General features: G+C 43.2%; 1 protein-coding gene across 1 annotated transcript in view; it reads left to right on the forward strand.

Moving 5' to 3' along the window:
- Positions 1 to 25,359, forward strand: part of KCNQ5 (potassium voltage-gated channel subfamily Q member 5) — an 850,222-nt gene that overhangs the window by 525,109 nt on the left and 299,754 nt on the right. The window lies entirely within an intron of this gene.

Below are 25,359 nucleotides of genomic sequence, written 5' to 3' on the forward strand. Positions count from 1 at the left end.
ACTCAATCCAAACCCAGACTTAAGGCAGACTTAAGACAAAATCCTAACTTAAGTCTGTCTTAAGTCCGTCTTAAGTTTGTCTTAAGTCTGTCTTAAGTTTGTCTTAAGACAAACTTAAGACAAAATCCTAACTTCTGTGAATACCAAAAGTAGTAAGTTCATTCTGTGAATACCAAAAGTAGTAAGTGCATTCTGCGAATGCCAAAAGTAGTAAATGCATTCTGTGAATACCAAAATAGTAGTAAGTTTAGGATTGAGTCTTACGTTTATTCAGTGAATCGGGCCCCAAAATTATAGTAGGAGATCCTCGGCCCCGAATTCTTATTGAAATGTGTAAACCTACAACAAGGGTGTTATAGTAAAGGGCTGTGCTGACCCAGTGCAGAGCCTAGCACCTGATTTTATGACCTGCAATGCATAAAGTAAATTCATTAACATGTCATATAACCTGACATTTCTCTGAGTTAGCGCTTGATTTTAAAATAGTACAGCTTAGAAACAGTGAGCAGGGTTGAGCTCTTTCTGGTTCTTAGCTGTGCTGTCTAAATTAATGCGCTAACTTGGAGAAAGAGGCGATTAAAATAATTCACTGTACACACTGCAGGCGCATAAAAACAAGTGTTCGGCTCTGTGATGAGCCAGTGCAGCCTATCGGAATACAGCTCTTACAGGTTTATTGACTTGGATTGGTGTAGGTTTATGTACTTTTGGAATACACAAAGAATTCCCAGGTTGCCAGTGGTGGCTCCTCTGCTATGGCGGAAGAGCGTCGCACCCCTGCTTTTGAACAGTGCAAAGTAAAGGAAATATAAAATGATAATAGCTTTGAGTTATTATCATTTTATGTTTCTTTTGCGGGCGTGTGGGTGTGGATGCTATGCTCTCAGAGCAGGGCAGGGGAGGAGTGGTTTGCCCATTCCTTAGTGCACAATGACTGTTTGGTCGGCCCTCTCGGCCGCCCAAAACAGTCATACGCTCTTTCCCTGTTCTCCATGCAGGCTGCATTACAGCTTGTGTGGAGAACATGCCCAGGCCCACATTCCCTGGTTTAGGGTCGAACCAGGACACTCATAACCAACCAGAACACTACATTGCAGCATTGTGATTGGTCAGGGGCAGGGCCGGACTGGCCATAGCGGGCACTGGGCAATCCCCCGGTGCGCCGCATGGGTGGGGGCCGGTTTTGGGCCCCTGGGGGACGATTTTGTTAGAGGGATGTTTTTGCAGCTTAGCTACAAAATCGGCCCTGTACCAAAATCGTCCGAAAACCGGCCCGCAAAGAGCTCGGCGACACTTCCAACTCCTCCCCCACCTCCCAGTGGGGAGGGGGGGGGGGGGGGGGCGGCCAAGCACTTTGCCAGGGCCGGTTGTGGTTCCCAGTGCAGGAGCAGAAACGCGGGACCCAGCGGTAAGTGTATATTTTTCATTTTTAATTTTATTTTTCGAATTGCGCAACCCCAGAACCCCCTTTCCTTCCCCCATGCCCACCTCTGCCCACCACCTGCAAGTCATGCCGGCCGCAGCTTCAGGTTACACGTATAAAACATTTGTTGGTTAACAACTACATTTATGTAAATGCATTTCCAAATGTGTAATTTTATAAAGTTCACATAAGTCTATGTGAAAATGGCATAAAATGTGTGCAGTGCAACCAGAAATTTATAGCAAATCAGTGGTACATTGCATATTGAATTACACTTTTGAAAGAAAGTTCCTTTTACATCCCTCCCAAAATGTGATTCGGTAAGAGTTGTAAAACCCATTTTACTCACCAAGGGGTTAGAAACTCTTTCCTTTCCCTCAAGGTGAAAAGGCTTGGACATGTTTGACTAAATACGGTAGGTTTGTATGTCTCAAGTTAGTAAGTAGACAGCTATGAAGGAACCGATAGCTGGTTCGATCATGGCGAGTACCCTAAATCACCTAGCTTACATATTCAGGAAATGTGGTGTTAAGAATGGCTTTTTATAAGTTCACCCTCACTTTTGACCCCATTTTTTTTCTATTATATACTTGTGTAATGACTCTGTAATGCACTAGAACTTGCTGGCAGGAGCTCAGTGTATGTGCTCTGATCCTTAAAGTGTATATTCAATTGACGTATACCCAATTGGCATTGGTTAACTTACAAGTTACTAGTATATAGTACCAGGGGTACCCAAGGCCCATAAGTTAAGGTGTCCCTCATGGACTGTGGCATTTATTGTGCCACCACTAATGTGACTAAGTAAAACATTAAACAGCTTGCCTGTTCATTATCCTCACTGGAATAAGAGGCCTTTTACCATGGGAACGAAAAGACAAAGATTTGTTTAAAGACTTGCCCACATTTTCGTGGCATACTTTATCGTTGGATAGTCAGCCACACCATGTTAAGATGATACCAGCATAGTGGCCTCAACTTTTGCAAGAGGGAGAACAGAGTTATGGAGCAAGGAAGGGAACTGGTGATTGTATAGGTTTCTGGATGGTACATGTGTCTTGATTAATGTGTGACTTCAGGAGTGGTTCCCCACCAGTGTGACTATCAGGCTTGAACGCTGTAGGAAGATGGTTGAAAAAAACAACTACATTATTAGCGGTAAGACCTACATGTACATATGAGGATGTAGGATGGACTTTAGGGGTACCTGTGTTGCTGTAACGAAGGCCCTAGACCCTCCCTTATGGGCTCTTAGAGTGTCTGAAACAGGTTGGCAGAATAGAGTTAGAAAGACATAAGCTCATGATATCATTCTGTATGTTGTTTTTAAACCTGCACTGTGCACTCATCAAATAAAGGTATTGCCTGGTTTCACATAGAGGTTATTTTTAGGGCTGGGCAGAATTTTTCAATCTGCCGGTGGAATGGGAGGAAGTTATTAATTCTGCGTTACTCTTGTAACACAGAATTACTTGTAAATTATGCCGCTCCGCTCCCAACAGTTAAGTCCGAAGGAAAAAAAGAGCATGCAGGAGACACCACTCACCATGCTCGTTGGCAGTAAGGTTGCAGCCCCCCCCCCTTTTACAACTATTCAAGCTGCTTCAGGATTTAAGCCTGGTCAATACATCAATGTTAAAGTTGATACATTGGCGACATAGCACAGAGTCCATTAGCCAGGTTCGGCCTTTGTGAATCAGTAATTGCAGTGTGCGTGCTGCAACATAATAAACCTACTCTGTCTCAGTTAATGGACACACTTAAATCGTGTGCTTCACTACTTCAATGCTTTTTAATCATAAAGCATACAAGGCTCATAATGAAGTGAAAGTTAAGGTGGGCGCAGCCCTGCAGGATCACACAGAGTTTTTATGTAACTCCGCAGAATTCCGTGGAGTAAAACTCTGAGTTCCGCCCACCCCTAGTTAATTTATTGACTTACCTGGACCCCTTATATGGCCAGATTTACTTATTCTGTTCTCACTCTCGCAGATTGTTATTATGTTGGTATTATCTTAATATGGTGGGGTTGACTAGCCAATGATGAAGCATGCAACGATAATGTGGGTGAGCCTATTCCGTCCAAATCTTTGTCTTGATGTTCCCATGGAAAAGACCTTCCGCCCTCTTTGGGGGTAGGTGTGAACGACTCTCAGGAAGGACCTCAAAGGGCCTGCAGTTGGGAGAGATGTGACCTCTCCCTGGCACAAAAGCCAAACGCGGTGTGAGCCAAAAAGTTGAACTTCAAAGGTAAAGCTGCCTTAGAAGTGCAAATAATAATTACACAGGTCGCTGCCAACTTATTTTTTTTTAGGGGAGCAAAGCCCCCAGGTAGCCACACCTCTGGGTTGAGCTAGAGAGCACCCCTCACCAAGAGAAGGGCTCTGCTCTGTTGGGAGTGGGTAGAATGGTGCACTATGGCAAAGCTAGATGCCACACTCTACAGAAATCATCACTTGGTGGGAAAGGACCTGGTAGCCCACTAAGATTTGTCGCATCCCTTGACGGAACTACTTGGGCACATGCCCTGATGTTCCCCAGGCCCAGCAAAGAGAGACTGCACAAAGATTAGACTGCAACTCCTTGGGTTAGCAAAAAGAGGACTGTGCCTGTGGGGCGCTGCTCAAGGAAAAGCCATCCCTGAGCCTCGGACAGAAGAGGTGACTTCAAGAGTCAGTTTGCTGGCTTCCTGTTACAGTGACAGGGCCATTTAGTGAGTTGGTAGCCAACAACGCCTTACCCCAGCTTTCTGGCAAAGTTCAGCCCGGGGTACTGAGGCCCAACCCTCAAAGTTGCACCTGAGCCTGCTTGACCTGGGAGAGTCATCGGAGTACAGTTTGATCAACTACAATGGAAGTTACAACCAGTTAAAGTGAACCACTCGTTTTGTTGCCTTTAGCACCACTGCATTAATGTCTATGGTGGTTCACCCATGGAGCTTGGAATACTACTGGACACTTCTTTGACTGTGAGATAACTGTTCAAACAAGCTTCTTTGGCCCTTGTGATGTGCTTCCTGCCGAAGTTGGTCACCCAAAGTAGTTCAGAGTAGTAGTTAAGTTTTTCAAAGTTTGACTGTGAGCGCGGTCCATTACAATGATTTATTGCGTTGAATGAAAAGGCAGTGATTTATTCATATCTCTAAAAGCGTCCAAGGGATTTTTGTTACTGAGGTGTCATTTTAAAGATAAAAATACAATCTAGTTTATAAATTGGTGTCAGATGTTCATTGAGTCAGGTTTCTTTCTTATTCAACAGTTTTCGTACTTCCTAATGCTTTACATTTGTTTTTTGATTAAGCCTGACTACTCCGAGCCACAGCTACCCAGGTTTGAGCTAAGGTTTTTCAAATAAATCTGACTGGAGCTAGTATCAGTAGTGAGTTTAATACACAGTGAGGTCCCACAACCACTTAATATAATAAACCGCTTTCTTCACTTGTGGGAAGAGATTTAGATTGGTCTCTAGTCTTTTGAAGGGGGAATGGGAATTGTCAATTCTGAACGTCTGAGCATTACAATAGCATAAAGATGCATGGCAAACACTACCGTTGGTAAAAAAAAAAAACATTTAATGAGTCAGTAAAATGGGTTATGTACATTTGAAGACGGCACTTAGCAGTTGCAAATCCAATGATTTTGTGAATCACAGGGTTTGCAATCATAAAATATCTATGTACCTCTGGCCCAATGTTCCCAAACTTTGCAAGGAATCTCTGCTATGAAGGGTCTACTCCTTGCCACAGGAAAGGAATGTATTCATGCTCATTACAAAAGTAGACAGTGATGATGAGCAGTTAGTAATGCAAGGTATTCTTTGTTGAATAATTCGCACAAGTAAATTGAGCCTTTGTGTAAATTAGATTTACACCACCAAATATTTTTCTACACAGTGTTCACCTTTTCTCATGCTGCAGTCTCCTAACAACATGAAGAAAGTGGGATGGTCATGAACGGGGAGAGCTGAGAGGCGTCACTGCCTCCTTTCTATTATTTGCAGTCCTCTTTCCTTCCTAGAAGGGCCAATGACATGCAATAAATATCATCCATCTTTAAGGGTTTCCAATCTGCTGACTCATTCTCAGCCTCACTTGATCATAGAGTTAGAAATCATTCAAGGAATTGCTCTCGGACAGAAAAGGTGCCAAGCGGGATTTTTTGGCAGTCATGCGAAAACTGTGGCGCTGCAGAAAAGAAATAACCAAGACCTTTTTTTATGAATTAGTAGCTTCATATCTAGCTGATTTATTATTAATTAAGACTAGCGAGTGGTTTCATTAAATCTTTAAACATTAAACGTGTTTCCCCTTGATTACAATTGATTTCGCTTGAATGAAGGGGCTCTTATCTGCCAGAACGTAATGTGGCTGTCAATGCACACAGGACAAAGCAGCCATTTACAGGATGCTGATCAATGCAAACTGTAAATGTGAGCTGATTTTCCTGGCTAGTCATTGGTTTTAGATGATATCTGGGACGGCGCATTCCAATTTATATAGCCATTTATGTTGAGAGCATCTGAGCACTAATATTGTGTTATGCCTAAAGACGTGCATAAGACATTTCTTCAAGCATTTGATTTTCTTACTTTTGGCAATATGTAGTCTTAAAAAATGTTCTCTCTCTTATATTGTCAGTAAACGGCGGACAAAAAATTTTGTTGTGCTTCTCCATCGTTACTCCCTTCAAAGAATGCATTTTGGAATTGGAATACAAGTATTTCCCCTTGTTCTCTCTTCCAAATATTACAACATGAGCAACAAGAGGCCGCGCTCAATAAATCGCTCATTCACTCCTTCTTCTGCTGTATGCGGAATATTTCAGCCATGCACTCGTTGGCGAGATGATGACATCATAACAAAGTAATGACGAGCTTCCTGTTCCTGGTTAGTCACAGGCCCCTCACACCACGGAAATCACAGAGTTACAAGCTGTGGAAGTTGTAAGAGAGATACCCCCCAGGCCATGAGTGGCACAGGATCCATCTGTGAGCCTGAGTCCTGCACAGTCGACCTAAACTTCTGCTGGGGATCTTTCTTTATGTCCATACTTTGGGTCATTTGTGCACCACCAATAAAATAATCTATTGCTATAATCAGCCACTCCCTATGTAAATCTCAAAGTGAACAAAGGGGTGCTAGGACTGAATCATACGTTCTCAAGTATTTTCTTGAAGAGAGTGAGGTTGCCTTCTTCAAGGTGGTGATCTTAAGGTTTGTTTCACTCGAAGGATCCATCCAGGGGAGAAGTATTTGCCTACAACTGTGATGATTTTGCGTTTAGGTGTAGTAGTTCATTTTATATGACTTTAATTAAGGGTCAGTGAGAGAAGCTTGCAGTCCTCTTTCGATCTAACAGAGCTTCCTCAGGTTTGGTTTCAAGAGAGACTTTGCACCAACCGCAGTACTTGCAGGAGGGATATGCAGCCGCTGTGACCTGCAATGTCAAAGTGTTGCTCCAATGTAAATTGATTTGTAACACTTCGGCAGAATGGTCAAAAGGAAATGGCTGAACTTTTATGAACAGTTTGACGTGCTAGTGAGTTATATCAGCACTTTTCATTGGAATCTCTAGGGAGAAATATTTATCAAATAATAAACCCTCAGTTGCCGACTGTTGCGCTCTACTCTAGACAGTAATCAGCCCGTTCATGTTTTTATCCGTCTCTGGCTGAAGTCTTTTACAATAAAAAGAACATGTAATGTAATGTAAATTAGTTTTATATAGCACACAATTACCCAGGGGTGTCTTAGTGCTAGCCATTAGACATCAGATGAAAAGCGGTAAAGCGGGAACGGGGCAATAAACTTCACTGAAAGATTCTGTGATGAGACCAGTCTTCAACTGCTTTCTGAATTGCAACAAGGTGGGTTGGCAGTGTTGAATTAGTGGCAGTGAATTCTAGAGTTTCCCCGCACAAAAGGAAAATGTCCTTCCACCCCATCTTGCTTTATTTATTCTGGGGAAGATTACCATTCTAGCTGCCTTGGATGCCTTCTGGGAATGTACTAGATGAACAAATTCTGAAAGTATACAGGACTGGTATAGTGAAGCACTTTATGGACCAGGCAAAGTGCCTTGAACATGACCCTCTTCCTGACGGGTAGCCAGTGCAGAACTTGCAACGATTGGGCTATGGATGCAAACGTAGTAATTTTTAGTAACATTCTGGCCACTGCATTCTGTAAGGATTGAAGTGTTTTCACCTGTTGCTTCTGGGCGCCCAAATAGAGGGCATTACAATAGTCGGCTTTAGAGGTAATAAGTGCCACCATCCCTGTCTGGTGTAGGTCCTGGGGGATGAATGGAAAGATCATCTTAAAGACTCTGAGCACAAAAAAGACAGAAGAGGTGGTTTGATTTATATGTTCTGAGAAGCCCAGTTTGGTGTCAAACATGACACCAAGTTTTCTTACTTCATGAACCAGCACCGGTAGCAGGCCAAGATCAGAGGGCCGCCATGGCGAGTTCCAGAAAGTGGTGTCATTTGCAAAGGCAAAGACCTTTGTTTTTTCTGAATGTAACTTCAGGCAATTCCTTTTCATCCAGCTTGCAATGTGAGACACGGCTCCAAAAAAGTATTGCCTCTTTTTTAATGTCCAATTATATAGACACCCCATTTTGTGTATCATCGGTGTAGGATAACACGGCAAGACCATAGCTACAAATAAGATTAATCAAGGGGGTAACATAGATGTTAAAAAGTGTGGGGCTAAGAGAGGAGCCCTAAAGCACCCCACAGATGAGGGAGTAGGGAGGGAAGCTAATCTCTCCCATCTCATTTAGCTGTTGCCTGTCACCTAGAAATGGAGCTCAGAAACGCCAGAGCCGAGTCCCGAAAATCTAACAACTGGAGCCGGTTTGAGGAGCGAGTGATGAACTGTGTCAAAAGTGGCAAAAAGATTTAATAAAATCAATGTGGCTTGCCTCCTTTATCGATCACCATCCTCAGTTCCTCAGATGCAGCGATTCGGTACAGTGGCCTGCTTTGAAATCGTACTGTGAGGAATCGAGAAGCTGGTTTGCATCTAGGAAGGATAAAATGTCCTCATTTGTCACCTTTTCTAATGTCTTAGCAGGAAAGGGGAGGCGAAATTTAGGCCTATTACTATTCACATCCTTAGGGTCCAATGAAGGTTTCTTCTTCACATGACCCTGTAATCATTATCGTATTTTATAGTTCCATAAGTGGACCAGCAACTGAACTGGAGATTACATCTGCCCCAGTCACTCTCATAATTAATTCAATTTACTCCATTCTTGAATTGTAAAAGCGCAGTGATGAGTTTAGATCTGGGGCACTGCGCTTAATATTCATAAAAAGAATAATGACCCAGTGGAACTTAAACTTTGCATGTCATAGGTTTCCTCACATCGAGGTAGCCTCGATTTTATTTAAATTACCGCACAATCAATTATATATATTGTAGATTAACTAAGACCAGACAGTACTTAGTGATAGAATTATAAACTGAAAGTAGTGATTTGATACAAAACAACCTCAAACAAGCATTGGAAATGCAATATTTCTCACGTGTGCTTGAGTTAGAGCACTGTAAATGACAATGCTTTTTGCCCATGTGCGATGGAGTGTATGTATATGGTATGCAGTGGAATTATGTGGGTTGGATTGTAATTGTTAGTTATGGAATTGTGTGGCGTGGAATTGTGTCTTGTAGAGTGGATTTCTGTAGTTGAATTATGTGGAATGATGTGCAGTGGAAATATGTGGTTTGTAATTATGTGGTATTGAGTGCTCTGGAACTATGTGGAGTGTGATGCAGGGGAGTTCAATTATGTGGTGTGCTACTGAATTCCAGTTCTCCTTCCTGCTGTCTGGTGAACATCAGATCCAAATGATCATTCCTACCCCTGATCTCACAGCAACTTAGAGAAAACTCCAAGGACTGAAGAGGCAGGAAAGGACTATCCTCATGCTCTTTCACTTTTTCCACACAAGCATGCTGCTTCATCCTGTGGCTGCTGGCATTAGAAGCTTATTGTATTTGCTTTAAAAAAAAACATATTCCCTCTGCGCTGTTTCTGTGGGCTCGTGTAAATACAGGTCAACAGAAAAGTACATTCCAGCAAGGATGCAAAGTGGAATTACCCTGTCCTGCGCTCTCCTCTACAGGGCATTCTGGGAGCTGTACTTCACTTCTGAAATAGGAAGTGGCTACTCTGTTATGTAATGATGGAGTTGGCACCCTGGATTTTAACAGTCATCCAGTGAAGTGGTATGTAGAATCTAAAACAACTATGAACACCATACAACAGTGGACGAAGTGCCGAAAACACATTAAACAACACAATACGAGAGTGCAATGATAATAAAGGTTACCAGTACAAACATGAAAATTTAATGAAAGCGCGGGTAACCCTTGCGCTCGTTCCTACTCCTCTGGTGCCCTCTGGCCAACCCACCGAATAGCCACCACTCTTGGAGAGAAAATGTCTATTGTTATTCAACGCAGATTCACTTTGATACGTCCACGAAAATATGGAGGAAGTTGGTGTCACAGCAAGAGGGGTCCCAAGCAATGCAGGCACAGGATCTTTAAGTTCCTCCAAGCCTAGTTCCGGCTCATCACGCATTTTATGGGTATAAACTAAAAACAAAACAGGAATATTTGGAGAGAGGATGTGGCGTAACATCCAGAAATACTGGCTGTGGAACAGGGGAACCCGGTTCAAGACTCGGTTCTGTTCTCTCTGTGCCTCATTAAAAAAACAATTTAATTGCATGATGATCATTTGTTAACAAAATAAAACAATGGCCACAGGAAAAGAAAATGACAAACGTAGAATGCCGATAGAAGTACGTTTATTAACAGTACAGGCAAATGAACTCCCATCAGGTGAACGCAGGAAGATAAATGCATTTGGTTTAACAAACAAAATACACAAACATCTTTAAACACGAGCGAAGGCAACTGAAAAAAAATAGTGAGACAAAACTAAACAAATGGCCAGAAGTGAACTGATCCATGTAACATGGTCAGTCTCCAGGGCAGAACAAAACAGCCAAATGGCCGAACAAATGTAAACCTAAGAAACCCCAGGAATTTTGAAAGGCAGACGAATGAACAAATGATAAGTGATCGGGGTTCTGAAAGTCAACTGACGAGATAAGAGCATGTCGGGAGACAGTGCATGTGCTGCATAGGCTAGACCTAAAAAAGAAGCAAATGTGTTAAGGTTAATCATCCTGTTACAATCTTTTGTTAAAATACCTGTCTCCGGGAAATGAGATACATTGTGTACACTTGTAGCGCTTTTGAAACTGAATTAAAGTGATTTGAGTCAAGTCAAGTCAAGTCAAAGATCTTTATTCGGAATAAAACATCCATAAAAGTGCATACAGGATACAATTGCAGAAAATACAGTACAATGATATAACAACCAATCAAAAGGCATAATCTGACCAATTCCACGAAAACACAGGGATATTTTTAAAAACAATATATACAATTAAAAAGTTCCAAGACAGCTAAAAATAGCGACAAAAACTGTAAAAATCTGAGCCAATGTATATACAAAATACAAATGTGCAAATTAGTAGAGATATAAAGTGCATGGTGCAATGTGCGAATATTATACATCAATGTGCAAAGTAGCCCGTAAGCGAACAGCAGCTTTAAGAATTATTTCATCTGAACCCAACAATAATAAGGTCCTCAGTACTATCCTGAAATCCAACAGGTCATGTTTCCGACAGTAAGGCATTAGATAATGAGCGGTAAACAGTTTATAAAAGTCACAGAAGAACAGAAAATGCATAAGACTCTGTTTCATATTTGGGTTACATGGACAACTTAAGTTTTCCAAATGTTTATTGTAACCTAGGGGGAAATTTAATAAATTTACAATACTCCCATCCCGAAAGCGGAACAGTAGACTCCTGTTCCATCTACCAAGATGTAGGCGTAGATATTTCTGGGGAGGGCCAGGTGACTGCTGGAGTGGCCCATATACTTTGTAACAGTACACTTTGAAAAGTTCTTCCTTTCCCGCTCCTCTCTGTATAAATTATATAGGGCCCTTTGAATCAAGGTCTTATGCGAACAAATTTATTAAACTAGAGGAAATAAACAAATGACCATGCCCTACGCTCGTTAAGCATTCGTTTACAGCTTTTAACCACGGTATACAATGTGCCCTATCACATTTTAAACAATCCAGGACTATATAATGAGTCAATGAGGCGGCCGGATTCATCCATATCTTTAGCCAGAAGAGTGCTGGTCTTGATCTAACAAAGTCCTCTATATATGAGATATTTAATTCGTTATGACATATATAGTGTGGGGAACAGATGACACCACCCAACACCTTCCGACAAAACCTATTTTCTTCGGTCTGGATATGGATACAGTTAGTATAGCCCCATACCTCTGCACCATAAGTGCCCGTTGGGATGCATTGGGTTTGATAAATCCTTACTAGTGGCACAATCACATCTGCATGGTTGGGTTGGCGCAGGGAAGTGATCGAATTTATCGCTTTACCCAACTTGTTCCTTGCATAGGAAACATGTGGTTGCCAGGAACCAGTGTTGGAGAACAGCAACCCCAAATATGGAAAGGTGCAGGTACTTTTTAAAACATTTTCCCCTGGTGTAATCTCAATGATTTTGTACTTTTTCGGGCCACAACTCATAATAAGGGATTTTTTAAAATATGTGGTTAAACCTAGGTCGGCCATAAAGCTGACAAAACCTGAAATTAAAATACGCAGTGCCTTTGGTGTGCGGCCCATTAGGACCGCATCATCTGCGTAGAGAAGGGTAGGTATGGGGGTCCCATTTACGTATGGTACATCTGTTGTTAGGGTGCTCAGGGAACTGCTCAATTCATTAATATATAAAATAAAAAGCAGGGGGGCCAGCACACATCCCTGTCTGACCCCCCAGCCAATGCCGATATCGCTAGAAACTTCACCAGATTGGTTAATACGCACACGTGCTCTTAGGTCGCTATGAAGATAGGATAAAAAATGAACCAAATAATCATCTAAACCATAGTTAAGAAGGATGGACCATAAACGGGAGCGATTTACAAAATCAAAGGCAGAACTTAAATCCATGAAACCAAAATATAAGGGGGATTTTTTAGCGATATTATATTTTTTCATTATCAAATTTAAATTCAAACATTGTTCTACCGTGCCCACACTACTGCGGAAACCTAGCTGGCTTGGGTGTAGAATTTTACTTTCATCTGCCCAAGTTCTAATTCTTTTAAAGATTACCCTACCCAGGACTTTCAGGGTATTATCAATTATTGATATGGGGCGATAGCACCCAGGATCCAGCTTGTCGCCTTTTTTAAAAATAGGTACAATAGTGCTGCACGACCATGTTTCGGGGATAGATTCATTTGTTAGGTTGTTAAAAACATTACATAACAGTGGGGCCCAAAAGTTAATTTCACATTTTAATTGATCAATCGAAAGCCCATCGGGACCAGGGGCTTTATTACCAGCACTTTCTATGATGGCATCCTCGACCTCAAACAAAGAGATGTTCAAAGGGGTTAGGGGAGGAAGGGTTACTGTGTGGTTATCAGATATGGCATAGATTTTAGAAAAATGGTCAACCCACACAGATCCCATGATGTTACAATTTATTGGTGTTATATTTGAACCTAAAGATCTTAGGTTCTTTACCTCCCTCCAAAACCCCATGGTATCTTTTAGGTCAGCTATAAGTACCAAGGATTCCCAATGATCCTTAACTAATTCATTAGATCTGACGCGTAGGGTGGATTTGTACTTTGCTCTGAGCAACCTTACCTGGGAAATATCCTGTGGTTCGGACTTGAGTAAGGCCCTTAAGTTCCGGTTTGCTCTAGAGCAAGAGGCATCAAACCATCTTGGGATGTCCATAGGTTCCCTAGGTACAGGTTTAGAAATCTCACTTTTTATTGCGGAGCAGAGTTCACTAAATGATTTAATCACATTGCCCCCACAACTATCAGTGGTAAGGCAATTAGCAATCAATGCTGGGTGTTTTTTAATTACCTTTGCCAGGACTCCCCTGTTATCCACTCCCCTCCAAACAACCCTTAGTTTGTCCGTTGAAGCTTCCAAATTTGTTGCTCCAATTTCATTTTGTGATGACTTACCCCCAAGAAATTTCAAATGAATTACAATAGGATGATGGTCACTGTATACTTTACATACTACCTCTGCTTTAATTAAAACATCGGCAAGGGGGGGTGAAACAAATATATAATCGATCGTTGTTGCACTAAATGTGGGGATCGGGGCAGTGCTTGTTTCAGTACCAGCAAGCTCCATGCAATTTACAAGTTCTCTAGTTGCAAGGAGATCGTTTAATTCTGCGCCTCTCCTACAGGGGGGATTTCTTGAGTGTATATGTGCGTTGAAATCCCCTCCTAAACAAATACCATCAAATTTCCCGTATTTCCGTCCCTCCACTGATTTGATTTGAGTCAAAACACCAAGACCCAGTGAGGGATAACTTGTGGAAACATGGGGCAAATAGTCGCAAAGATCATGCTTCAGGTTTGTGCCGTCCGACAGCTGAAACACCATTGTAGAGCTTGTCAGACTTGCAGACGTCTTTCCAAACACCTTATACTGCTGGGCTTTGCATAGTCACCATTTAGAAGAAAGTAGATGTGGCTATTGGTGCATTTTGTGGGTATAAGTAGGGGGATATCCAGAGCGACAACAAGGAAAAGGTAGCGGGAATGGGGTAGAGAATGCCCTCTAAGTGTGTTGGCCGGGCCTTCTTTTCGGTACACTCATAGGTTGTGGATACAAAGGAGCCAGCTATAGGTGAGATAATGACTGTATAAAGTAAGCCAAATATTTAAACAAGGTAGGGTTTGAGAACTGTCATACTGGTAGAAAGTGCTGTAACAAGCTTCTAATAGACCAGGATACCAGACTAGAGCCCAGAGGACGGGCAGGTCACCACCTAAGGAGAAAACATAGCATGACCACAAAAAAGAGGCAGATATGGAACAAAGAGGCCATGAGAGAGTGCAGGCGGGATACCCAATCCATGAGGGAACTGGAAACAGTTAATCAAAAAACGTGCAGGGACGGTAAACAGGTGTGAACTAGAGCAAAGCAGAAAAACCACAACAACACTGTAACATGTTGCCAGGCATCTGGTCCATAATGTCAGGGTTCTAAATACTAGCTCTACCACTAATGAGCTGGAAGAGATCGCATGATTCAGGTAGTTAAAATCTGAATGGAAACGGTGTTGTACAGCCTATTGTTTGCAAAATCCCAGTTTCCAAATCTCTGCCTTCCCGAGCCTCCACCTTTTTTTGATCTTGCATAAGACTCTATGTAAATCAGTCTTCCTGATCCTGACAGCTAGATGCAGTTCCTTCCTAGAAAATGGAGTAGTCTTCAAAAACATTCCTCTTGTATTCATCCCAAAAGGCATTAATCCGTGGCAAAAACACAAATAATCAACTTCAATCTGTGTTTAGTCGAAGGACAAATTATATAAACTGTTGGATATTTACAATTACATCAGAGGGAATCATTTTGGTGAAGGCCTATCATTAGCTACCCAAATTAATGTCAAAAACGTCACTTCTGCGGGGCAAGGTTATTATTAGTGAATAGTGAATAAATAATCCAAAGCCTAATGCTAACCTGAAGTCTGGTCTGACCACTAGATCCTCAACCAATGACTGTCTCCACCCAAGCCTGCAGGGCTCATCTTAAGGGTAGAGGTCGAAGCAGGTAAATAGTGTTTCCCAATAGGTGAAACACGGAGACCTGCATCCACTTATAACAGCAGCGTGCAGGCCATGCAGGATACTTGCATACTTGTGGTACATTTAGGTTGACCATAAGTCATCTATTTCATGATGTTGAGGCAACTAAGCAGGTGGTGGGAATTGTACATTCCATGTTAATTGGTGGCCTAGAAAGTGGAATGTCGGGCATTATGGGTGAGTTCTACTGCTTTGATCTTTGGACAGGGCTTACAATGCCCAGAGCCCAAACTGTTACTACCCTTGTAGAGTAGTGTTTAACTCCCGCAGCTCTTTTTCAGTTACTTTATAACCCTACAGATAGAAAAGACAAGATAGTCACAGGTTTCTGAAACTGCATTTAACCTGGAAGATTAATCCTTTAGTATGTCCTCATGAACTTCCACAAATTAATTGAATGGGAGACAGAAGGGGAGAGAACCTGGTCCAGAGCTTTAGCCCAGGAGCAGATTCACACAGAAGGAAATCCTGGTTTAAGTGTTAAACCCATGAGGGTGAATGCGGACAACTAGTCAGATGTATCATGACCTGAAAGGTGAGTGGAGAATGTTTCATCAGTCAATGCCCCCCTCTAGTCATAATTCTCCAATGCACCAGTCAATCAGGAATTAGAAACTACAAATGAGACAGAACCATGCCAAAATTATGATCTCTAGCTCGTGGTGTATGCCCTACTTTGATTATGTGATTCATACAGGACTTTGATATGGCTATGCCCATGGCTCATCTGAAAGTCCAGTGACTTACTATTAGAACTTATAGCAGGTCCAAGGTACCTTGAATGCCATCTAATCCATACAGAAAAGTGTATTCCTGCTTGGTTTCTTCTTGTGCATTCAATTGCAAAATGCCTTGTTCCTCCATCGTACCTATTACTGACAATTATGGCTCTGAAGGCTCCTCATTTCAGTTTACTGAGGTGGTTTCATTAATTTTCTAACCACGAAGACCTTCATTTTTTAAACAATCACACTCAAAGACTTCTAGGCGAGGTGATTTAACTTCTGTCTATTTCATCCTATATCCGAGTGCTTTCCAAGATAATTTGCGCTAAAGGTACCCCGCAAGACTTATTCCTAAAATAGGTTTACCCTGCATTCTGTGTCAAGAATTTATTCTTCCATTCTATTTTTCCATATGTGCGTCCATAGAGGAAAGATTAGAATTAATTCTATGGAATTCAGGCGATGTGACAAATATTTTCTTAATTGTGGCAGTGCAAAGAATGGCCCTACACTATCCAAAGTGACCTTTCTTGAAAGGATAAAATAACTATTTCCCAGACCTATTCACTGACAGAGGCATATCTGCCTGCACAAGCGCTGCACAGGTTCACAATCACATCTCCAGCTGGTAGTCAGAGGCTATCATGGCTTTTTTTATGGCATGTTGGCTTGGCCTTCCTCATGGACTTAGTACTTTTATTAGACTTGAAATGGATTGTTCTATATAGGGAAGTTATTGTAAAAGTCCACTTACCAATAGTTCAGGAGTGATTTGATTTGTAATGTTTTTGGAATATTCACAGGTAATTCATGCACCTTTTTATCGGGTGTCTTTCAAGGTACTTTGATCTAAGCAGGAGCAGGCTGATGGGGTTTATCGTCATTATGATAGTAATGTACTCAACTGAACAAAAGGTTGAGGCGGTAATGCCATCATTACTTATCAGTATTCTTGAATAGTCTGCATCCGTTTCCTTACTAATGAGGAGGACACCATTTTCGATACAGGAACCTCTGTTGCTATCAACTTAAAATGGAAGCTTAGCCCTGCACGCTCAGCGTTAGTGCTACAAACGGAGTTGGACCACTAGAATCCGCCTGAGAATGCCCAAGCGTACACTAGACTCAACTTCTTGTCATGTAGCAGAAAGGTGTTCAGGGCTTATGGACAGTGAGGAGGACAATGCATATTACTGGCCCGCAATTCAGATAATGTCCATGCCCATGTTTGCCATCCCATTCCTTTCTAATGCAGTTTAATAAAGAAGAGTTCAATGTTTTGGACCAGTGCAATTCCAATAATATCCCCAATCATACTCTGAAAGTTGCCTCAGATATTCTGAACGCCCACTGCAAAACACATTGCTTTGCCATCTTAAACTGGAAGGGAAAACATGGGAAAAAAATAGTTCAGCGACATACACAACACCTTTGTCAAGAATTCTACCCTCCCTCACTGGAGAGCAGGTATGTGGAAAGTCCGTTAATTTCTCCTGGCAGAAATCTTTCTCCACATAATATGCCCAAGAAATGGATTAAGGATAGCCACTGAGTATCTACCACCGTTAATCCAAAGTCCAAAGCATGGCAAATGAGTTATCCGACTACCCAAGCAAGGCTGAACTTTCATGTAGACGAACACTGCCCGTCAAACGTCCAACCTACACCACAGTTTTCTTATCCTAATGGAGGAGGAATGAAAAAGTGTGAAGCACACTTCCTTGAGCCTGAATAAAAGTCGATGTTGCTTTGCGCAGGAATGGTTCATCGGTATACACAGTCAGTGCTTAGAAGTAGATTCTCAAAAAACCCTGCCCAGCAGCAGGGCACACCCAGTGGCAGAGACTATGAGCATCAAAAATATTGCTTTTGTTTTTAGAAAAGCGCAAACGACTGACTACTACAGTACAAAAGACGCTACTTAGAATCACCCAAAAAAGTAGTAATTCCTGAAGGACTACCCTAAAAAGTTATTGATCATACTTGAATAGAGAGAAATATTCATGCACACCTTTCATGATAATAACCTATACCTGTATTCCTGGGCTATCCGATGCGTTTCCTATGACTAGCAGGAGACTGATTCCTTGTAGCCCCTTCAGGCTAACTGAATGTGGTGGGGTAATTTTTCATTACTATGTGAGTCTTACATTCTGGATGTCCAACAATGTGTGTTTATTCTTGCACTCAATAAAAGCACACAGGAAAGGCTGCAGTCACCGGGGTTGATACCAGATTCTCAAACTGATGGACCCGCTCCTGAAGCGGTAAAAGGAGATCATCACTGTCACCTTCTCCCATATCCGTACTAGTATAGACTTGGAAACGTGCACATGTCCTGTCATCAATCGGACTGCATGGCTACTCTTAGTGAGCCCGCGACCCAAAATAAGCAGCCCTAAGTATGTTAGCCAATTGTTGCAGCTCCTAGCTGCTGTGACCCGTGCCTGTATAGCAGAACACCCACCATTCAACAGCTCACAAGAAGCCGAAATCAAATTAGTATTAATTTATGACCAGCCCACATAATGTCAGAGACCTGCAGACATGCACCACTCTGTATGGGCAAGTCATTCTATTCATGCCCATCTCTTGTTCATTGAATTCATAAATCCCATTTAAGATAATCAAATATTCTCAGTCTCACACTGTGCTGTTTGCCCTATGGATGCTATCAAAGAGCTATGGTCCTGGGTAAACTTTAGGGCGTGCTGATTTGCTTGCATCTTGTCTGCCCCATTGCAAGCCTCAAGGGAAACTCAACCATAATATCTTCTTCTGCTCATGCCTTCCCACCATGCTTTACTTTCTGAACACTGCAAGACAGAGCAGTCACCTCAGCAGTAAGCTTTTTCTTTCTTTCTTTTGGCGAGCTCTTTCAGATACAAATAATGATTCTTTTATAAGTATTGTGAGAAGTTAGCCTGATATATGATGCTCACTAGTTTTAGTGATCACCTTGTATCAGTCCAAACAACCCTTATGGTGATTAGTTGTAAGTCAACCTCATAGACCAGCTATCCTAATGGTAGCATGGACAAAGCAGTCTTAGGCTAAACTCTTTTGGCATGTGAAGCCAGCTGTTTTACCACATATAACCCCTTGAATACCAAATGAAAGGACACCACACCGGTTGTTATGAAAATAAACAAGATATTTATTACTAACAAAACACCTCTGAACTCTTTATGAGATCAGAGGGCTAAGCACATGACAAGACTCTTAAGAAAAATATGTTAAGTTGCACAAATTGCAATGGTGCCCTAGGGGCACGACAAACCATATACTAAGTAAATTGTATAAGGAAATCGATAGAAGGAATGGAGCTGACCAGAGGCTGTAGGATCGCTGGGACTACACTACCCTAACCTTAGGTAAGGGGCAGGAGGCCCACGGGACGCGTGTGCAGAGCGTGAACTCACACGCAAGATCGTAACAAAGTCAATGGACACTACAAATTACGAAAAGGTAAGTAAAAGACAGTTCCGACTGGTTAGGACTAAAACGACTGGATATCTAGACACTAGGAGAGTCAATCTACCCTTGAGCACCGAAATTCTCTCATTACCTCACCCACGGGCTGCGGGTGCATAGGTGTGAAAGTGTGTCGGGTTTCCACATTGAAGTCAATGGAGCCTTGAAGAAAAGATGCTGCAGGCGACCAGGAGGAAGATGTCCGGAGTGATCCAAGGGTGGATCAAGGAAGATGGAGACCTGAAAGCAGAGGGGACAATGTTCAGTCACTAGCCAGTGACTGGAGTGGGACCAAGAAGGAACCAGATGCTGTCGTCGCAATCAGGTGAAGAGTGGATGCTTGACTCTGCAGCCACGTTGACCAGGAGGTGTCTTCGATCACCAGAAAGGAGGCACGAGCTGTCCCATGCAGGCTCTCGCTGTCGGCGGTGTCTGTTCCAAGTTCAGCGTCAACAGGCCTTGGCAAAGGCAACCCACGCGGTGAGTGGAAAAGGCCTTTGGTGCGGACCAGGAGTGTCTGGGGTTCTTCTTTGCAGGGAAGCAAGGGCCAGTCTGGAGCAACCAGACCAGCGGTGTAGATTTTGTGGATCATCGTCTAGGAGGCCACTAGCCAGCCGGCAAGTGACCAGACAACGAGTTGAGCAGCAAACAAGCAAAAGGGCCCCACGCAGATCTCGTGGATGCTGGAGGCCTGATATTCTGTGCTGGAGCTGCTCGGGGCTGGGGCTTCTCAATCCCCAAAGCACTTTCTCGAGGATGCCTCTGAAGTCGTGCTGGAAGCGAAGTGCAGTTTCTCCAAGATGGCCGGTCCCACGTGTCTCGTCGCACCCACAGATCTCAGGTGTGCTGCAGATGTAGGTAGAGGTTGGAGAGGTCTGGAAGTCTGGATCTCGTTAGGCTCTGAAGTCTGGTTCAGGCAGGAAGGACCACAAAGTGAACCGCTAGGACGCTTGATGGTGCCTGCTTGTGCAGGGTGGTCACTCCTTGGCCACAAGAGAGATTTCTTCAGTCTTCTGTGGAGCAAAACGTCAAAGTCCAGAGTTTCCTCTTTGTAGTTTCAAATCAGGATTAATCTAATTTGGAATGTGACCAGCTCCTACCTTTATTCTCCTAAAGGGGGCTGTACTGTGACTAGGTCCCTCCTATGGGTGGGACCAGGAAGGGGGGTGGTTACACCCACTATCCTTTGTCCGGTTTCACGCCAGAGCTGGGGCTGGAGTGCCCCAGCAACTGGTTTGAACTGGGGTATGCACAGGGACACCTTGTGTGCCCCAGGCATGTCTCATTCCTTTCAGCCTGTCCTACCTAATACACAAAATCCTGTCTGGGATGGTGCTAGCACCTCCCAAGGCAGGAAACCCTTTGTCCAGGCCTACCTCGCTGGAAGGACTCCCGGCAGCAGGAGGCATTTTGTGATGCTGAGGCTCGAGTTAACTTTAACCGGGGTTCTCAGTTACATACATGTCGTGTCCCTCTAAAAGGGTGGAATGCTACCGCCGTCACCAGAACTGGCGAGGGGGTAGTATTCCAATTCGTATGACACCTTATTCGACATGTTTTGATTGTGCTATGCCAAAGTTAGCAATAACCGCGAGGATTTTAATGCACTTAAGAGTATATGGTATAGCGTTATCATGGAAACAGCCAAAGGACTTGGTTCCGAAAGCTGCAGACAGGCTCAGCTCATGCTGGAGCACCATCTCACATAATTCCAAGCACTCTGCCTCCAGGATTGTTAAGGCCTGCCATAGGAGTGACTTATAGGAGGATATGTGTCCATTTTAGGGTTAGATATAGGTATACTATATCTAAAGCAAAGAGTGATTACACCACCTTGCCCCAGCTGTGTTACCAGCCAGTTGTGTCAGTTTTGGATGGCCAGCCAGGGGTGGCATAATACATGCTGCAGCCCCTGGTAGGCCTTGGGTGCACTCATGCCCTGGGTACCTATGGTACACTGTACAAGGACTTACAAGAGTGACCCAATACCAATTAGATATGTACCTAAGGTACATGGAGTCCATTTTAACAGTGAGAGCAGGAAGCCTGGGGTCCTGGATAGCATGATCCCAGGCCAACTATGTCGAAAACCAGCAAAACACTAGGCAAAAAGTTGGGGCAACCATAGTCAGATATCCACCTTCCTACAAGTATGTCCTACCTACTTTCATGCACTCACTGCCTCTCAGGTTTCTCACCTCATATCAATCCCTCCACTTTGCACAAAGGGAGTCTAAATGGTAAAGTAGTAGGACATATTCTCAACTCTTTTGTAGCACCAACCCTGGTTAAGCAGGATTAACAATTTTAGAAAAGCGCAATTAGGTCCTATCTCAGAGCATTCATTTGTTAGAAATTGGGCTGTTTATTTAGCCAGTGCCCTCCCAGTGGGGCAAGGTGCAAGTCTGTGGCCAGCAAGGGTCCCTCAAGGATCCATACATTGTTGATCCCTCCCGAAGTTGTTGATTTTAGCACCAAAAGCTCAGAGCAAAACAAAGCCGGATTAAATGGGTGTTCAGGGTGTTTTGTTGATTGAATGGATTTGCCAACCTTCACTCCAGGATAGGATGTTATCTTCGAGCTTAGTAACGTTTTTTGAAGATCAACGTTTTCCAGGTGAGGCAAGTCTGGAAGCTGGGCAGAGACCGGTGAGGCCAGTGAGGCCGGATACCGTTACCACAAGGTCCAGATGAATTTGTTTTCAGCTCAGCAAAATGCTCAAAGCGAGACAAACGAGGTTTTCTAGACCACCTAGGGTGGCACCTTACTTGGCAAAATTCTGCACATTGTGTTAGTCTCCTGGAGGTTGAAAACGTAACAAAGTCACACTTTTCTCCCACTGCAGAGAAAATTCCTCTGTTCTGCCTTCCGCCCCTAGCTCCTCAGGGCAGGCTTCTATGCACTAGAACTCTCACCAGCCGGGTCTCTTGCAAGGTGCAGTCCTCTGTTGTCAGGTGGACCATCTTTGAATCAGGATTTTTTCTGCTTTTGGTATTCCCAAATCAGGCAAACATGAGGCCAACCACTTGACCTTTGGAGAGTAGTTCCAGTCCCTGGTTGCCAGCAAGGTTTCTGAAGTCCTTTTGGGAGTACTCTTGTTCCAACAGCAGTCAGGAGTTCCCAGCAGGGCCTCCTTTTTCAGGTGGAGTCTCCCCAGGAACAGGATTGTTTAGAGGAAGTGATGGTTGAGGTGTTAGATTTATCCTGTGTTCTAGCCAGCAATTGGAGAAATTCAACCACCCAACTCTAACTATTATCTCAAAGTCCCCCTGCCTCTGTATATAGCACTTCATCTTTGCCTTACTGTAAAAATTACCCAAGACTCCCAGTTTAAATATGCTAGAACCAATCTGTCATCAGGTAGGTCTGTCTTCAGTTTCTTTGCCAGTTTCCTATTTAGATGAGCTCTCCGCACCTGACAGGATCCAAACCGGTTCTCTCTCCCATTGTGACTGGAGCCTAGCTGCCTAGGAGGTTCCTTGGAAGGATTAGGAAAAGCCCTCCCTGGCCTCTCTAAGGAAAGAGGCAGAGCTAAGTTTGTCCTTTTTTCTGCCATATGTTCCTGCACACTACGTTCTCAGACAAGGGGTTTGTCTTTCACAGGAAACCTATGAATTTAATGATGGCAGAAATGTGTATACGTGGGTGTGTGTAAAATAAATCATTTAACAATATATGTATCTATTTATATTTATATATATGCACACACGCACGCACACACATTTAACATGTCCTGAGTGACGTAATATGTGAAGGCATAAGCACTGCATGCTAGGAGCTCAAGTTATAGTTAACTCCTTAAACTATTACTGGTGAATTTCTAACACCCCAAGAGACAACAGATATGTCACTGACTCCAGTCTGTGGCAGATCATTTGCGCTAGCACAGGCTTAGTTGGCCTGTCTGTATTCATTTGGCTTGTTTCTTCCTTGCCACAGAAGCACAACCGCTCAAAGACTAATCTGTGTTGTTTTCAAATGAGCATGAAATGACTCCCCTTCCTAATTCTTGAGATTGACCTAAATTGTATGCGCTGTATTTAATAGCTGAAATGATGTGCTCTTTGACAATGAAGGGCGCAGTGATAACATTGATTTTGTGATTATCACAGAACATTACGGTTTCAGCGATGTCTCCATTTATCACTGGTAGGCTTTTTCCTCTTCCTCCCTCATCTCGCACGGTCAGCAGCAAAGCACAAGAGTCCATTTTGTTTCTGTCGTCCTGTTTATCATGCTACAGGATGCCTTTTCTTGAATACTCCTGACAAATGGCCTCAGCAGCACAGGACAGCCCTCCCAATACATGGCAAACCATGTTGATAATGGTCAGTCTTTAATTTGAGCCAGTGGTTTCCAGTGCTCAGCACAGGAATTTAATCATCAACACTGACGCTTTGCATGAGCAGCACTTAAGGACACATTCATTTATGGGGAGATTAAGTGATGTGCCCAGAATCATAGGATTTTGAGCAGACGCCGAGACTTGAACCTTGTTTCCCAGCTGCTCTGGCCATTAGGCTACATACTCTCCCCACTTTCATGGTTAGCAGTTGGTTCTGTTTTAGGTGGCACTAACAGGAGAAATGGGCTGATGCAAGATGCCTCCTGACGAGAGCCCAGCACTTATTTTTTTACTAATTAACCACTGATAAAGTTCAAGTGCTGTAAAAGGCATGGGTGTCAATTCATTACATTTACATTTATTCTTTATTTCGGTTAGAAATTACCATAAAAGATTACACAAAACGATACAATTATTTCCACAACACATCCTGTGCAAAGTAAAATACAATGCTGAAAAATTCATTTTGAAGTAAACCTGAATATAACCAGACAGTTTAGCGATATTCTAACGGTATTACAATTCCATAGATATTAAATAATTAAAATTATATTTGTAAAAGGCGGATTTGGGGAACAGCTCTTCCAGGACTTTCTAAAAAAAATACCTTTCAACCAATAAATACTAATAAAATAGTTTTTTTTTTTTTAAAGAATGTTCTCTTAAAACAGACTTTGTACGTTTATACAAATAGCTATATATTAAACTAGCAGCCCGCCCCAGCGTTGCCTGGGGCAGAAGGGGGCTGCGGGCTGCATTATCCCAGGGCAGAACTCCCTCCCGCCCCCCGCCTCCCGCCCTAGACTTAAGCAACACGGCGGTGCACCCGCCAACTCCCTCCCGCCCCCCGCCCCCCGCCCCTCCGCCTCCCGCCTCCCGCCCGGACTTCAACAACACGGCAGTGCACCCGCCGACTCCCTCCCGCCTCCCGCCTCCCGCCCAGACTTCAGCAACACGGCGGTGCAGCCGCAACGTACCTCTCACTGCTCCTCCGCTTCCCGCCGGCTCCTCCGGTTCTCTCATACCGGCGCTGTTGTCCTCCAGCTCTTCCTGGTTCTGCTTCTCGCCGCTCCTCCCCTCACGCAGACGTCACGGCCGGCGCTAGTTGCAAGGGACTACTTTGTTTTTTAATTTTAATTTTTTAATTTACGTTTTAATTTTATTTTATGGAGCCTATGTCCATCTACACACCCTGAGGATTACAAAAATGTATTGGGTGTGTGGATTGGCGCTGTGGTTCCCGAGTTTACCTTGCCAAAAGGTGCAAGTTCTCTCTTTATAATAGTAGTATAGATTTGTTCTTGTAAAGTGCACGTGTCAAAATTCTTAAGAATCTCCCATTCATTTTCTCAGTCTAGAGCTTCAAACCGTCCCTTTCCCTTATCAAGCTTACACCAAACAGATATCGGCTAACACTGAAAACCACACTCAGCTTGGTATCAGAGTGTAATAATCTTTCAGCTTCAAGGTAAAATCTAGTACCAAGCAAAAAGCAGATAGGTTTTATCCTTTTGTTCATAGAACGCGCATACGCCGGACAGAAGAACAGCAGATGCAACTTGTTCTCCATTGCACCTAAAACACACGAAACACATCTGCCCTTCTCGTCCTTGTTGAGCGCCCA

This window comes from Lissotriton vulgaris, chromosome 6, assembly GCF_964263255.1.
Source record: "Lissotriton vulgaris chromosome 6, aLisVul1.2, whole genome shotgun sequence".
Taxonomy (NCBI): Eukaryota; Metazoa; Chordata; class Amphibia; order Caudata; family Salamandridae; genus Lissotriton; species Lissotriton vulgaris.